This window comes from Lissotriton vulgaris, chromosome 7 (genome assembly GCF_964263255.1).
Source record: "Lissotriton vulgaris chromosome 7, aLisVul1.2, whole genome shotgun sequence".
Lineage (NCBI taxonomy): Eukaryota > Metazoa > Chordata > Amphibia > Caudata > Salamandridae > Lissotriton > Lissotriton vulgaris.
In genome coordinates, this window is record NC_141695.1 from 1,713,926,011 (window position 1) to 1,713,940,994 (window position 14,984).

The window sequence follows — 14,984 nt, forward strand, 5'->3', positions numbered from 1 at the left end:
CATTTCCACCTGCATGGTAATGCGGCGACGGGTCAAGTTGCTGTTGGTGGTGCACAGGTGGTTCATCGCCTTGGTGTAGTTATGCAGACGTGCGTTGGCATGTTGGGTAGCCCTGTCCTGGAGTCTTGGTCATGCATTAATGTGACACACAGGTCACGTATGGCTCCTGCCATGGCCATGATGCCCTCCCCCATGTAGCGCTGATTTTTGTTCAGTCTGCTGAGCTGCCTATTAAAAGAGCGCAATGATTTATGTTGCAGGCGCTGTACCTCCTGCATGCTGGTCTCAAGACCTGCAAAGACTGTGTGCTCTTCATCTGTGGCAGTGCTGGTCCTGGACCTTGACCTGCGTTTTTCCATTCTTGCACACTCATTTGTGGGGTTTCATGCCTACGCATGTGTGACACACCCTGCCTTGCCTCTCTTTGCTCACTGTCCTCCTCTGTGGCCTCTATGTCATCCTCCAATGGTGGCAGTGGGGCACATATGCGTGCTTCCTGTGCATGATTGGGGTGTGCTTTGTCTCTTCACTTGAGTCCCCATCATCAGACTGGTCCTCCGGATTTCCACACACATCTCCCTCTGCACTGTCCTCAAGTGTCCTGGATTGTGCTGTGGATGTAAAGGGGAATACATGAGTTTGTGTCATTGTCTGCATTTTGCACTCATAACGTTTCTACAATTTGTCTTGAAATGCAAAGTTGGGCTGCTCTAATCAGGGGTTCCTGGCTTTGAACCCATTCCAAAGGCGTAGAAGGCTCGTTTTCACCTTGTTGGATACTGGGGAGAATGTAGTGACACAAATCAGCCTATCGGTGTCCTTCTTTTGTCTGGGGGTGACTAATGCCTACCTAGGTCACTATCAGGTTTTCTTCATTGACCTTTTAAACAGTTTACGTGGGTAGCCTCTGCAAAGCAGTTCGTGTGACAGTGTCTCAGCCACCCTAAATAAGTCTTGCGCAAAAATTGTGAACAGGGGAGTAAGTCCCGTAGTAACCTGGGGTGGTGCCCGGAGTATGCCAGTAATGTGTTCCTTTCTGTGGGTTTATGGTAAAGAGATGTATATAGTTACCCATTCTTTGGTTTGATCATTCGATCAAGACAGAATATCTTGTTTCTATTGTGTTCGAGAGTGAATATGAGACCCTTGCAATTCATGATAAGCCAGTTCAAAAATTCTGTGAGGGTTTCCACCAACCCCTGACAAATCAAGAAAATATTTACAAAGTAATGCTTCTATATCAATATATGGTTGTGAAATGGATTAAAGTGCTGCCAGGTAACGCAGCTTACTTAGTGCCTATATTTTACTTCCCCCATGCAAATTCTCCTCATCATTAACTGTTTGTTCACAGCATGCTAGCCGATCGATATTCCATGCTGGCATGCACCCCGACTTCACTGCTTCATCGGAACACAGTCCTCTTGCCCTTGCTCAATACAAGGCCCCTGGCATGTAAGCTAATTAGCCTTAATACTTCAGGGAGAGTAGTTCTTCATAAGTGGGGAAAGTCCGCAGACCAGTGGAATCACAAAACCAATCACAGTGATCACAGGGGGTTTGAATGGTCAGATCTTAATGCCAAGAGACACCTGGTAGGGTGTCATGCTTCATCATACGATGCTCCTTGTCAAGCAGCCGCTGTAATGCCTGAGGGGCCAAGGGGCTCTTTATCTGAGATCTTTTGTACCGTTGACGACTTTGGAGGAGTGCATGAAAGGGTAGCGTGCGGAAAATAGGGTGGTGATAGGGGTGTGTATAAAATACTCTAAGGTAAGGAGTGTTTTGGGGTACAGGTCCCTTGACTAAATAAAAATAGAGGAGCTATCCTTCAGTAGCAATGTACCTTGATAGTTACAAATTTAAGGGACAAGTTGGGGTCGACATGTTTCATTCCTATGTTGCCAGGGGGTGAGCACAGGACATTCTCCCTAGACCTACACTCCTCCGTCTTCCTTTGCCCGGCAATCTTCAGAGGTAAATGATGGTTCAGCATGCTAGGCAACAGATAAACTCGGCAGAAGTACTACCAGTGGGATGACCAGTAAATATGCACACCCCTACTACTCCATTACCTGCTGCTGCCAATATTGTGCCAGGCAATCTTCAGACTTTCTCCGTCTTTAATGTGTCTACAAATTGTTTTCCACAGAGATATAATTTCTAAGTAAAGGCCTTTCATTTTTCCCAATGAACTGCCCTAATTTTTTGGACCTACAAACCGAATTCCTAATGTTTTTTCAGAAAAATAAGATTACGCAATTTGGTCCTGGCAATCCATATGCTGCGGCCAATGCCAACACTGGTTTCCAACCATCTTTGATTTTTTCTTCACCAAATAACTCCATCCCCACTGAATTTCACGCTTTTGAGAGAATCATGTTCAGAGAAATTTTTAACTTAGAACAGCAAAGAATATTCACCTCCTACAATATTTCAGCATTAGAAAAGCAAGCACTGCTCAACCTCCCAAAAAAAATCACAGATTATCAAACCAGTGGATAAGACTGGCAGAATAGAGGTACAGATTATAGACCAATACAAACAGAAATCATAAGGCAAGTCACAAACAACAAACATTATCTGAAACTCAATACTGACCTCACCAAGGAACTCCAGGGATTGATTTTCAATACCACCGGGAGAGACAAGGAAGTAGGCTTTATTAGCCAAAATTAATACCTATTTTGATACACCAATACTCTCCTCCTGCCGGTTATCTATACCCTACCCAAGATGCATAAAAACCAGTAGTCTCCACCCCCCAATAGACCCATAATATAAGGGTGTGGCCGATATTTTAACCCATTGGCAGATACATCAACTTCTTTATTAAAGAATTTGTCCCCAGTACAGTTTGGTCTGTCAGAGATCGTCTGGACCTCATCATCCAGATCAAACATATTCCTTTCAATCATAGCAAGTGCCTATTGGGTACAATGGATAGTGAATCACTATACGCCAATATCACCTAACTGGATGTCATTGAAGTCCTGAGAATAACTCTAGATAAGAGAGCACATCCATATTGGGTACCCACGGCCTTCATCACTGAGCTACTGAACCTGACATTTATACGTAATTGTTTCCAACTCAACTGTGATTTGTACCAACAAATCAAATGGACTTCCATGGGAACTGTTGTTGACCTCAATTTTGCAATTCTGTTCATGGAAGACTTAAATCCAAGTTCCTCATCTCCAACTTTAACCCATTTTGCTGCCATATATTGGTATGGAAGCGTTGCATTGATGATCTTTTCCTGATTTGTCCGGGGTTGGTAGAAAACCTCACAGAATTTCTCAACTGGCTTAACTTCAATGGCAAGGGTCTCGTATTCACTCAGGAACACAATAGAAACAAAATCTCCTTTCTTGGTCTCATCATAAAAAAGGAAGGGGAACTATACACATCTCTTCCTCACAAACCCACAAAAAGTAACACACTACGGGCGCACTCCGGCCACAAAACCCAAAGTACTACAAGACTCACTCCCTTATTCAAAGTTTTTGTGCAAGACTTCTTCAGGGAGGGTGAGACACTGTCACACAAACTGCTTTCTAGAGGCTACCCACGTAAACTGTTTAAAAGGTCAATGAAGAGATCTTGGAACTGACCTTGGTAGGTATTAGTCTACCCCAGAGAAAAGAAGGACTAAGATGGGTTGGTTTGTGTCACTACATTCTTCCTAGTATCCAACTAAGCGAAAAGAGTATTCTACACCATTGGAATGTATTACATGCAGTGACCATCTCCTTCAAGCAGCCCATCTTTGCAATTTAAAAAGAACAAAAGTGTTAAAGGCCACTTGAAAATGTGAGAGTCACCCTGCAACATTTTTCAAATTGTAACACATCCAATGTGATTTATGGCATTACCTGTCCAAGCAACTTGTTATACATAGGACAAAGCATGCAAAGAATTTGAGTAAGGATATGTCCACACACAGTAGTTGTTGTTTTAGATGTAAGGTTGCAAATCCCCTCTGGTGGAACACTTTGAGGAACTCAATCACAATGAGAATGATCTACAAAGGCAAGTCATTGATGTGGTGAAACAACCGGAGTGAGGAGGAAACATTGCATCCATACTAAATAAGGAAGAATGAAAGGGGATTTTACAGGCAGACAGACTACACACTGGACTGAACAAAATGGAGGACTGGATGTATCTACTAGGCCTGGGCGTTAAATTCTGCTCCGCTCACGGAATTTGCAGAATTTGCAGAATTTTGTCAATTCCGCGATACGCGCCGTAGCGGAATATTTTCCTTGTTTGCGCTTTCAAAATGCGTGCTCATGTGCGCGGGAGCGACTAACCGGGATCCCTGCGCTCACCGACGAGTTTTCCTATCCGTTTGCGTGCGCCACAAGATTTTGGTAGACGGCCGTGAGATCCCGCGAAAGTGTGCGATCACGAACACGTCATTCGGACGCGCCATCGGACAACCGCATTCGTGAACAGGCGGGTGGGACAAGTGACGCATATGGCTGCGACAGCATGGGCAAGTTTGCAAGATATTTCCCCCGAGCATGCAAACAGTATCCCCAAACAGGAAAAACGCATCACAAACGGGTGGAACAAGCAATTCCGCATGCTCGTGGAATTCTGCCTAGCTCGGGGAGATTTTTTACCGTTTCGTGGAACTTTGCGTAACGCGACTAGCCAAATTCCGTCCACCGCTATATTATAACCTACATCATTTGCATTTTTGGCATTCTACACATAATCAAAAGGATACTGTTGAACTTTCTTTGATACCAATCTTGGGCCTGCTTGTAACTAGTGCTGGATTTTATATAATTTTGTAGTCATGCCCCTTCTGACATTGTATCCCCCTTGTATACATTTGTTATTCACACTTTTCAATAGCTGGTTCAGTCGAGCATTCCTGAAGGACTACTGTATTCTCTAAATTCACCTGTAACTAACTCTCCCTCCTTCCATAATCTTGACCTAATTGTTTTCTGCATATTATTGCCACACTCATTTGTTTTGCATAATTCAAATTTTTCCAGTGCACAAAAGTCAGTAATTGTTTAGCATACTGTTAAGCTGATTTACTTATTCTTTCATGTGGTCTTACTCTGCTCTTACTGATAGCATCAGTTTCCTATGATTCTTATAATGTATTGACCTCCTCTAAGATGACTGCCATTCTGGCTTTTCCAATCTGGCACACTTATTTCACTCTTTTGATTTACGTCCCACACAAGCCCTTCTTCCATGACTGGTCACTCAGCCTAGTGTAAACATACGCCGTCTTATACCATACACGTGCTGCTCAATGCATACGCGACTACTTTTAGCAAGCCCCCCACTTAACCCCCTTGCCAGGTAAGGCTCTTCCCTGACGGCAGAGGCGTAACGAAACTTGAGGGGGCCCCCCTGCAAACTACATGGAGGGGGCCCCCCCAATTCTCCGTGCCATTCTAGAGCTCTCAGGCCAGCGACCCGCCATACTGCAGGAAATGCGGGGCGATTGTTACACCATTATCACCAATACAGCTGTGATAAGTAACACTGGATGGTGGAGTTAAAGGTTGGGCTTAGTCTGCCAGCAGGCTATCATAGGTGGTGGTCCATTCATTACAGGGTCCTTGCCATCAGTACGCCGGGGAAGTTTGCCAAATTTTAGGTGGGTTTCCTCATTTAGACTCCTGTCATGATATACAACACCGGGCCCACTCATTGTTCAGTTTTGACAAAAGTGCATCCACTGCTCCTTCTCGTTTCCATTTTAAAACATTAGACAATGCGACAATGCACTCTCTCTCCACTCGCTCTCTCTTCTCTCTCTCTCACTCTCTCTACTCTCTCCACTCTCTCTCTCTCCAGTCTCTCCACTCTCTCTCGCCACTCTCTCTCCACTCTCGCCACTCTCTCTCGCTCCACTCTCTCTCCACTCTCTCCACTCTCTCTCTGTCTCTCTCCACTCTCTATCTCTCTCCACTCTCTCTCGCTCACTCTCTCCACTCTCTCCACTCTCTCTCTCTCCACTGTCAATCTCCACTCTCTCTCCACTCTCTCTCTCCACTGTCTCTCCACTGTCTCTCCACTCTCTCTCCACTCTCTCCCTCCACTCTCTCTCTACTCTCTCTCCAATGTTTCTCTCTCCACTCTCTCTCTACTCTCTCTCCACTCTCTCCACTCTGTCTCCACTGTCTCCCTCCACTCTCTCTCTCCACTGTCTCTCCACTGTCTCTCCACTCTCTCCCTCCACTCTCTCTCTACTCTCTCTCCACTGTTTCTCTCTCCACTCTCTCTCTACTCTCTCTCCACTCTCTCCACTCTGTCTCCACTGTCTCCCTCCACTCTCTCTCTCCACTGTCTCTCTCTCTCCACTCTCTCTCTCCACCCTCTCTCTCTACACTGAGGTTCTTTGATTGGATGTGAAACAACAATTGGGTGACTATGCAGACTGTAATGGACTTGTCTAGTAGTTGTTTAGGGCATCATGCTCAAGTGATTGTTTTTAGGATCGAAATGATTTGCCACATTTGTAGATGATCTGGGACCCGTGCCTTACTCAGGGTTCCCTTAGATCTTACAGATCCCAGATTGGACATGCTGTTCCAAGATTTAGGGGCCTGAACCAAGAATGATCTACCTTAAACGCTGACATTCTGGCACTCTGGCACTGGTCCAATGGGACTGGAAATAGCCTTATCAGATAAGATTCTGAATCACCTTGGGAACAATGCACTCAGATACTGATGAGTAGAGTGGCTATCCATTCACAGCGATGACACACTCACAGAAAGCTTCTTAACACGGATCTGCAATTTGCGGATTCTACAGAATTGGTGCATAAGCATGTGAGGAAAATGCCCCTCCAACTGGAAAAATACAGCCATAATGGGGGTGCAGAGAGACTCCTCCCAGTGCCATCGCTGAATTATTCATCGATGTGCTGCTGCTTTGTATCCTTTCGTGAGGTGTTTAGGACTATCTAGGTATGAACCGTCCGCACAGTGCACTCTAGCTAATACCAGTGTCATGGTCTGTGAACTCTATGGGAAAAAGGTAATATATGAAAAGAGTTGGACAACCACAACTACATGAAATAAACCAGTCTCAACCACAGCTATAACATGTGACGTGAGTGACAGAAAAGAGTTTATGTACACCCGGATTGTCTTTTACTTCAATTGGGGAGGGGCAGGTGAGCAATATATTTTGCTTAAATGTCTGAACGCATGTATTGATCAGTCTGCAGACTATGATTTTGTTTGTTTGAAGCAATGTATTAACATACTAGCAGCCCGTCCCGACCTTGTCCGGGTGCTTTCAGGCTTCCCCCTACATTGCCCAGTGGCTCCGCCCGCCCCGTCCCCCGCCTGCCCCGACCCTTGCCTGGTGTTGTTAGTCCCCGTCCCCCGCCTGCTCCGACCCCCGCCTAATCCTCCTCCCTCCAGACTGACCTCGTTTTTAGGTTTTGCCTGGCGAAAAGATGCGCTCTGCGCATCTTTTTCGCGCAGGCGAAAACCTAATGAGAACTGTAGTGTGGGTTTGGGTCGGCCCTCGTCATTTATTGGCTAGCTCCATAAATGGAGCATAGCCATTGGACGAGGGGCCTGTCCGTCAATGCCGGACCAGATTTGGGGGCGTTCCCGAGATTCTTTGGCATTTGCCGACGTCACGCGACGTCAGCCAAAAGCCGGGAACGCCCCCGAATCTGGTCCGGCATTGCCGGCACCTCCCTTGCTGCTCGGGACGGGTCTCCTTATTATGCCCAGGTCTGGAGGTGAGTGACCTTCCCCCTCCCTCCCTTCCTCCCCCTCCCTCCCTTCCTCCCTTCCTGCTCGATCCCCGCCCGGGGGTTTCTTCAGCCGGCCGGCCAATCCTAGCGCGGCCGGGCGGAAGTGCCCGCCCCCCCGCCGCCCGGGGGAAGAAGGAAGACGGCGGCCCAGAAGAAGTATGGCGGCCCACGCGGGGCTCCCGTGGCCTGCCTGGAGGGAGCCCCGGAAGAAGCGGAGGACGTTGCCGGTCTCCCATGCTGAAGAGGGAGACCGGAGAAGTCAACAGATTGCCGCCGTCGCAAGGAGCCCCCCGGAGGCGGGGGGGCGGACCGGAGAGCGCGGTGAGCACAGAGCAGGCAGTCCGTGTCCTCTCCCGCCCCCCTCCCCCCGTCCCTCTCGATGAACTGCTTCTTCCGTTATTGATCGCGCACTCCACGCCTGTCTCTCTGTCTGTGTCAATGAGCCTGTCTGCAGAGGTATGCCGGGTAGTTCTGCTGGGTATGTTACCGGGCCCTCTCAGTTCTTTATTCTGTGCCATGGGGCCCTTGGTATTGGTTGAGGTACTGGGTGTAATCTGCCCTTTAATAGGAAGTGTTGGACAAAGTGTGCACTACTGGGTGTTGTGTCACTGTGCTACGCACTGCTTTCTATTCAATAAACTATGCAGTGGGTGTGATGCTGTGGCCTGCTTGTGTTGGCAGTACAACAGGGCGATGCATATTCTTTGTGGTGCTTTACATCCTCTCTCCCTCTGCTCAGGGGGCACATACGTTAGGAGGGAATAATTCTCCTCATAAAAGATATGACGAGTTAAAAATATGGGAGTAGGTGTTCTCTAGGCTAGTCAGTGATGCGCTGGGTGATATTGCCAGTAGGGCGCTGTTTTTTTAATTCTTCTTCTTTTTTTAATATAAATTATTGTCCAGGGATGTGGAGCCCTCGACATTCCGGTTCCCTGGGTGTATCCTGTGAGTGGCGAGTTTTCTCCTGGGATACTCCGTATAGTGCTGAGTGCCTGTTATTCATTGAGCCACCTTACGCAGCGCCGTAGGGTGCTAAGAATCCTTCATGGTGTTCTGGGGTGCTGCCTGGGTGTTTTAGTGGAGTGCTTGTTTTCGGTGCTGGGTATTCCCAGTGCCCGTGCTGTGGGTGATTGCTCGGCTGTGAAGTGGAGTTTTTCTTCCAGTCTACACTGCATACTGCTGGATAATTGTATTTCACGCGTCTCGCTCTGGAATTTTCTGCACGTCTTGGGTCTTTGTTTTTTCAGGGCCTTGCTCGATATTGCTTTTTCGGGTCTGTTGATTGACAGCACGGCTGTCAAACACACATATACATACAGTAGGCTATGCATCCTCCCCTTTCAGCCATTGGCTTTCCTCGACCAGTCTCGTTCAGCCATTGGCTTGAGGTTTTCGTGGCTCAGTCAAATGTGCTATTCAAATCAAGCGTTTGCATTGAACTAGGGACCCAGGGGACTAGTTTACAACTGTACACTTTTCTGCCTCTCCTCTGGAGGGGGGGGGAGAGGGGGGATGTTGTTCCCTCCTGTGTTTCTCTCTGTTATGTGCTGACGCTGTTTTGCACATTAAAACCAGTTCTGCTGGCTTTGCCAATGCTTATATCTGGCTGCAGAGATCTTCTCTCATCAGTATGTCTAGAGAATAAGGGCCTTATGGGAGAGCACTACCTGTTACTTTGGCCCTGCCTGGGAGTACTGTCTGTTTCCGGCGTGGTTGTTAGTGTGTGTTTCTTCCTTCTTATTCCCTCTTTTTTCACCATTCTATCCTCCCCATCCTTGTATTTCCTTGCTTTCATATTTTCCTATCTTTTAATTGTTCATATCCCTCCTTTTCTTCCTTCATCGCCTCCCTCTTTACAGTCACTCTAATACTTCACTCTTTCCATCCTTATCTCTTTACTCATCCACTTTGTTCTTTCTCTTATGTCCGACGTCATCCAGCAAACGTAGGTATTGGCTCTCATCTGGAGAATGTGCTAGCCTGGAAATCACCCGGGGGAAGGAAGAGGGGCGGGGGAGCAGCAGAACAAAACTTGTGATTTTGCTCATCTTCGCTTTTGCAGTAGGAAAGATGCTCTTTGCTTCAAACTGCCCCTTCCCTATTTCAGCTGAAAAAGAATATGAATCTAAAAAATGTGACCTTTTCTATTTAGATCACCTTATTTTCCTCGTTTTATCATGTCTATTAAGCCTTCTCAATCTCCAGAAAATCTTGCTTCATGTCAAACCTTTTCTTTGCCTCCTATTCCATTTGTAGGTCTGTGCAGTGCTTTGATGTCTCTCTTGAGGCCTGATTGCCATTATGTAAAAACTGAATAAATAAAATAATAAAAAGCAGTTGAGGCCAGAGAGGTTTAGGTAAGAGTCAGAAGTCTCTGGACCCAGGAGAAGCTCAAACCCGCGCAGAGAAACTGTAGAGGGTACTAAGGTATCAGTATGTGATGGGCTTCAGGACAATGTAAAGCACCTTGAGGTTGTCGCTTGTCTTACTTTAGTCTTGTGCAGAAACCACTGACGGACCCAGAGGTAGATTGAGTTTCCAGACGTGAAATATGTGTGCTCACTTGCTTGAGTGCCCAACGGTGCACGCAAGGCATCTAAGATCATGGAAGTTGGGGGGTTGTTGGGGGGAAGTTGGAAGCACTATAGTTCTCCACAGTCACCAGCTCAGCCATCCCAATGTACTCATGGGCGGCGTAGGTTTATGTTGGTCACATCATGTGTGAAATACTACCGTAGGACAGCGTGGGAATCAGTTTGACCATTTGCAAGGGACGTGACCCACTCCGCCAGCTTCTCAAAATGGAGGCATTAGTAAAAAAAATGTTAAGGACTTGTGATAAGTGTGCACCTGCTTTGAGAGTTGTGAAGGAGAGCTAATGAACTCACCCTGTACCATGGCAGCCTGCCCTCTCGCAGCCTGCCCTCTCGCAACCTGTCCTCTCCCAGCCTGCCCTCTCCCAGCCTGTCCCCTCCCTGCCCTTTCCCAGCCTGTCCTCTTCCAGCCTGTCCTCTTCCAGCCTGCCCTCTCCCAGCCTGTCCCCTCCATGACCTTTCCCAGCCTGTCCTCTCCCAGCTTGTCCACTTCCAGCCTGCCCTCTCCCAACCTGCCCTCTCCCAGCCTGTCCTCTCGCAGCCTGTCCTCTCGCAGCCTGTCCTCTCGCAGCCTGTCCTCTCGCAGCCTGCCCTCTCGCAGCCTGCCCACTCCCAGCCTGCCCACTCCCAGCCTGCCCACTCCCAGCCTGCCCACTCCCAGCCTGCCCACTCCCAGCCTGCCCACTTCCAGCCTGCCCACTCCCAGCCTGCCCACTCCCAGCCTGCCCTCTCCCAGCCTGCCCACTCCCAGCCTGCCCACTCCCAGCCTGCCCACTCCCAGCCTGCCCACTCCCAGCCTGCCCACTCGCAGCCTGCCCTCTCGCAGCCTGTCCTCTCGCAGCCTGTCCTCTCCCGGCCTGCCCTCTCCCAGCCTGCCCTCTCCCAGCCTGTCCCCTCCCTGCCCTTTCCCAGCCTGCCCTCTCCCAGCCTGTCCCCTCCATGACCTTTCCCAGCCTGTCCTCTCCCAGCTTGTCCACTTCCAGCCTGCCCTCTCCCAACCTGCCCTCTCCCAGCCTGTCCCCTCCCTGCCCTCTCCCAGCCTGCCCTCTCCCAGCCTGTCCCCTCCCTGCCCTCTCCCAGCCTGTCCTCTCCCTGCCTGTTGTCGTGTCCCGGCGGCAGCAGGCAAGTGCGTGCACTGCGTCCCCGAAGTAACAGCCCTAAAGCAAGCAAGAAGTACGCCCCCCTCCCACCAATCCCTGTTAGGTAGTGGAAACTGTCCAAACTGGGGTGCAGACAGCCCCTCTCACCTTTCGGCCTGGTACCACTGCACCAGCCGCACTACTTCCCTACTGACCGTTCTCCACTTCAGCCCCGTCTAAATTACAATTCCTGCTTGTGAACCTTTTGCCTGCTTGTGCTTGTTTTCGTGACCCTGTTGCCTGCTTGTGCCTCCGTGTGCCCCTGGTGCCTGCTTGTGCCTCCGTGTGCCCCTGTTGCCTGCTTGTGCCTCCGTTTTCGTGCCCCTGTCGCCTGCTTGTGCCTCAGTTTTCGTGCCCCTGTCGCCTGCTTGTGCCTCAGTTTTCGTGCCCCTGTCGCCTGCTTGTGCCTCCGTGTGCCCCTGTTGCCTGCTTGTGCCTCCATGTGCCCCTGTTGCCTGCTTGTACCTCCGTGTGCCCCTGTTGCCTGCTTGTACCTCCATGTGCCCCTGTTGCCTGCTTGTGCCTCCGTGTGCCCCTGTTGCCTGCTTGTGCCTCAGTTTTCGTGCCCCTGTCGCCTGCATGTGCCTCCGTGCCCCTGTTGCCTGCTTGTGCCTCCGTGTGCCCCTGTTGCCTGCTTGTACCTCTGTGTGCCCCTGTTGCCTGCTTGTGCCTCCGTGTGCCCCTGTTGCCTGCTTGTGCCTCCGTGTGCCCCTGTTGCCTGCTTGTGCCTCCGTGTGCCCCTGTTGCCTGCTTGTGCCTCCGTGTGCCCCTGTTGCCTGCTTGTGCTGTGTGGGTGTGTGGAGGGCTCTGTGTGGCTGTGTGTGTGTGGGGAGCTTTGTGTGGCTGTGTGTGTGGGGGGCTCTGTGTGGGTGTGTGTGGGGGGGCTCTGTGTGTGTTTGTGTGTGTCATTTGCGAGAGATAAAGCTAGTGGCATTGTAAATGACAATGCCATTTATTTATGTTAAAAAAAAACATAAATAAAAATAATGTCAAGAGCAATGCCAATAGCTCTAACTTTAACAAAGGCAAAACCATTGCATTGTAAATGCTTGTTTTTCTTCTTTTGGTCAAGAAGTAAACTTTATTACATAAGTGTTGATTCACACACAGTCCTTTCATCCTGCTCAGCAGGAATAATGAGCAGGGCCAGAAAGAGTTCCCCGCTCTTGCTGCCCCCACCCCAAGTGCCACTCGGACGTCGATCTTGCATGTCGCCCCAGTGCGGTTCCTCCTGGAAACCTCCAATCGCGTCACTCATCCCACAGCGCCCGTGCTTCTCCCCTAGCCTCACTGTAGCTCTCAATAGATTGTCCACTCGGGCCCTCTCTGGTCTGGGTAGCAGGTACCTCCTCCTTCTTGAGGTAGCGCCAGTAGATATTCCGGATGAGGGCCACTTCTTGCTCCGGTGGCTGTTGCCATTCGTACCAGGGGTACCATGCTGCCCCTGTCTGCAGGGCGGGTGCGGGGGGAGTCTTTGTCACTGCACCATGTGAGTTAGTGTAGTCCTCCTCCTGAAAGTCAGCCAAGGGTACACGAGAGCCCAACACCCCAAAATCTCGAGCCTTGCCGATGACATCTGTCAGCTTCTTCTGCTGCTTCATACACACACCGGTGGCATGGGGTTGAGGATCTCGCCAGTGTAAGGAGAGATGAACTGCTCCAGGAGCTTCACGTTCTGATGGTGTAGGCCCAGTTTCTGGTCTCTGCCGATGGTGCAGGGATTTCCACAGATCTTTTCTCCTCTAATGCAGGTTTTCCTCGTCTTCTGGGGCGGGATCCCTCCCTTGTGGTTCCTGCGGTAGTCGGCATATGTCCTCAGACCCCTGCTCCTGTTCCTGTCATTCCAGCCTGCTGCCCCACGTAACTTAACGTTTGCTTTTGTAATTTTTCAATTGTAATTGTTTCCTCTTGTGTCATTACTGGTCCTATTGTGAAGCGCACTGACACCTTCGGGTAAAGTCCGCGCTATATAAAAACGCATAAATAAATAAACCCTGGACCTACCTCCTCTTTACACCCCTGGACTCACCTTCCCTGACCCCCTCCTTGGACTCACCTCTCCTCCACTGCTCCCCTCTGTACACTGCTCCCCTCTGTACACTGCTCCCCTCTGTACACTGCTCCCCCCGGTACACTGCTCCCCTTTGTACACTGCTGCCCTCTGTAACTCACGAACAGATACACTTCCGGGTGACTGGAGGCAGCGGCCGCACTGAGCGGAGGTTTTTTTTTTATTAAAGCATGAGTGACGATACCCTGTCAAATGTCTGCTTACAGGTCAATCGTGGCAGAGTCAGCACAACAGCGAGGGCCGGAGGGAGCATCCCCCCGTCGGCCGGCGCTACTTTGGGGGGACTACTTTTTTTATTTAATTAATTTTTTAAATAAGGTTCTTTTTTTAAGTTTACATAGCCTATAACCATCTACACACTCTGACGATTTGTACGGTGTATCGGGTGTGTAGATTGGCGCAGTGGTTCCCGCGTTTACCCGCCTCAAAGCCTGCAAGTTTCTCCTTTATTATAGTAGTATAGATAAAAATATTAACATTTTACATCTTACATCACTTCCTAATACAGCGGGCTCTTGACCCTCCTCTGCCCCCAACCTTCTGCCAAAAACATCTAATTCGGCCATCTCCAGATAACATGGTATTGTATATAGTCCAGCATATTCCATTAGGCAGGAAGACATAGTGGTGTAATTTCATTTGCTACTGATACACCCTCTCATTTGCATCAGACCTTCCAAATATCTGAAGTGCATGCACTGCATACCAGACCTCAGTTACCTTTAGCCATATATTACATAAAAAACCCCAACAACAAATAGATGATGAGCTCCAAAGGCAGCATACTCTATTTTACAACTATCTGCATGAAAATGCTTGCAAGTGGCTTGCCTCTTAGCTCAGAGACAGACTAAGTGTAGCGTATCTACCATCTTTCACATCAGTTCCTCATACCCAAAACGGTGGTGTCCTTCAGCTTCCATCCTAACATCTCTGTTAATCAACATCTTCATAACCATCTAACTGGTCCTGATTAGATTCAACCTCACCCATTACAACTGTGCAGATGTTACTCAAATTATTCTAAAATGTATGGCCTAGACAATCTCTACAGCTCAGAAACTGATAACTGCCTCAGCACCATACATGCATAAATGATGAGTAACTACCTAAAGCTCAACACTGAAAAGATATCGATCATGACTAATGTACAATGGCAAAAATATCATCCTGCACTATGTGACCTAAGGAACTTGGGGCTCCTCCAATGACATCAAGAGAAGTAAGAAACTTAGGAATAACCATTGATTCTGAACTATTCTTGATAGCACATGTCAACAATGTCAGGAAGAGCACCTTCAACACAGTGAAAACACTGCAGCACATTATTGTATATCTTGAATACCAACAAAACCTACCTACAAGCTATCCTTACACCTTTAATTTCCAATCTTGCCTACAAACTTTACTGTGGC

General features: G+C 48.8%; 1 pseudogene; it reads right to left on the reverse strand.

Moving 5' to 3' along the window:
- Positions 1–14,984, reverse strand: part of LOC147706376 (small ribosomal subunit protein mS40 pseudogene) — a 40,923-nt pseudogene that overhangs the window by 13,098 nt on the left and 12,841 nt on the right.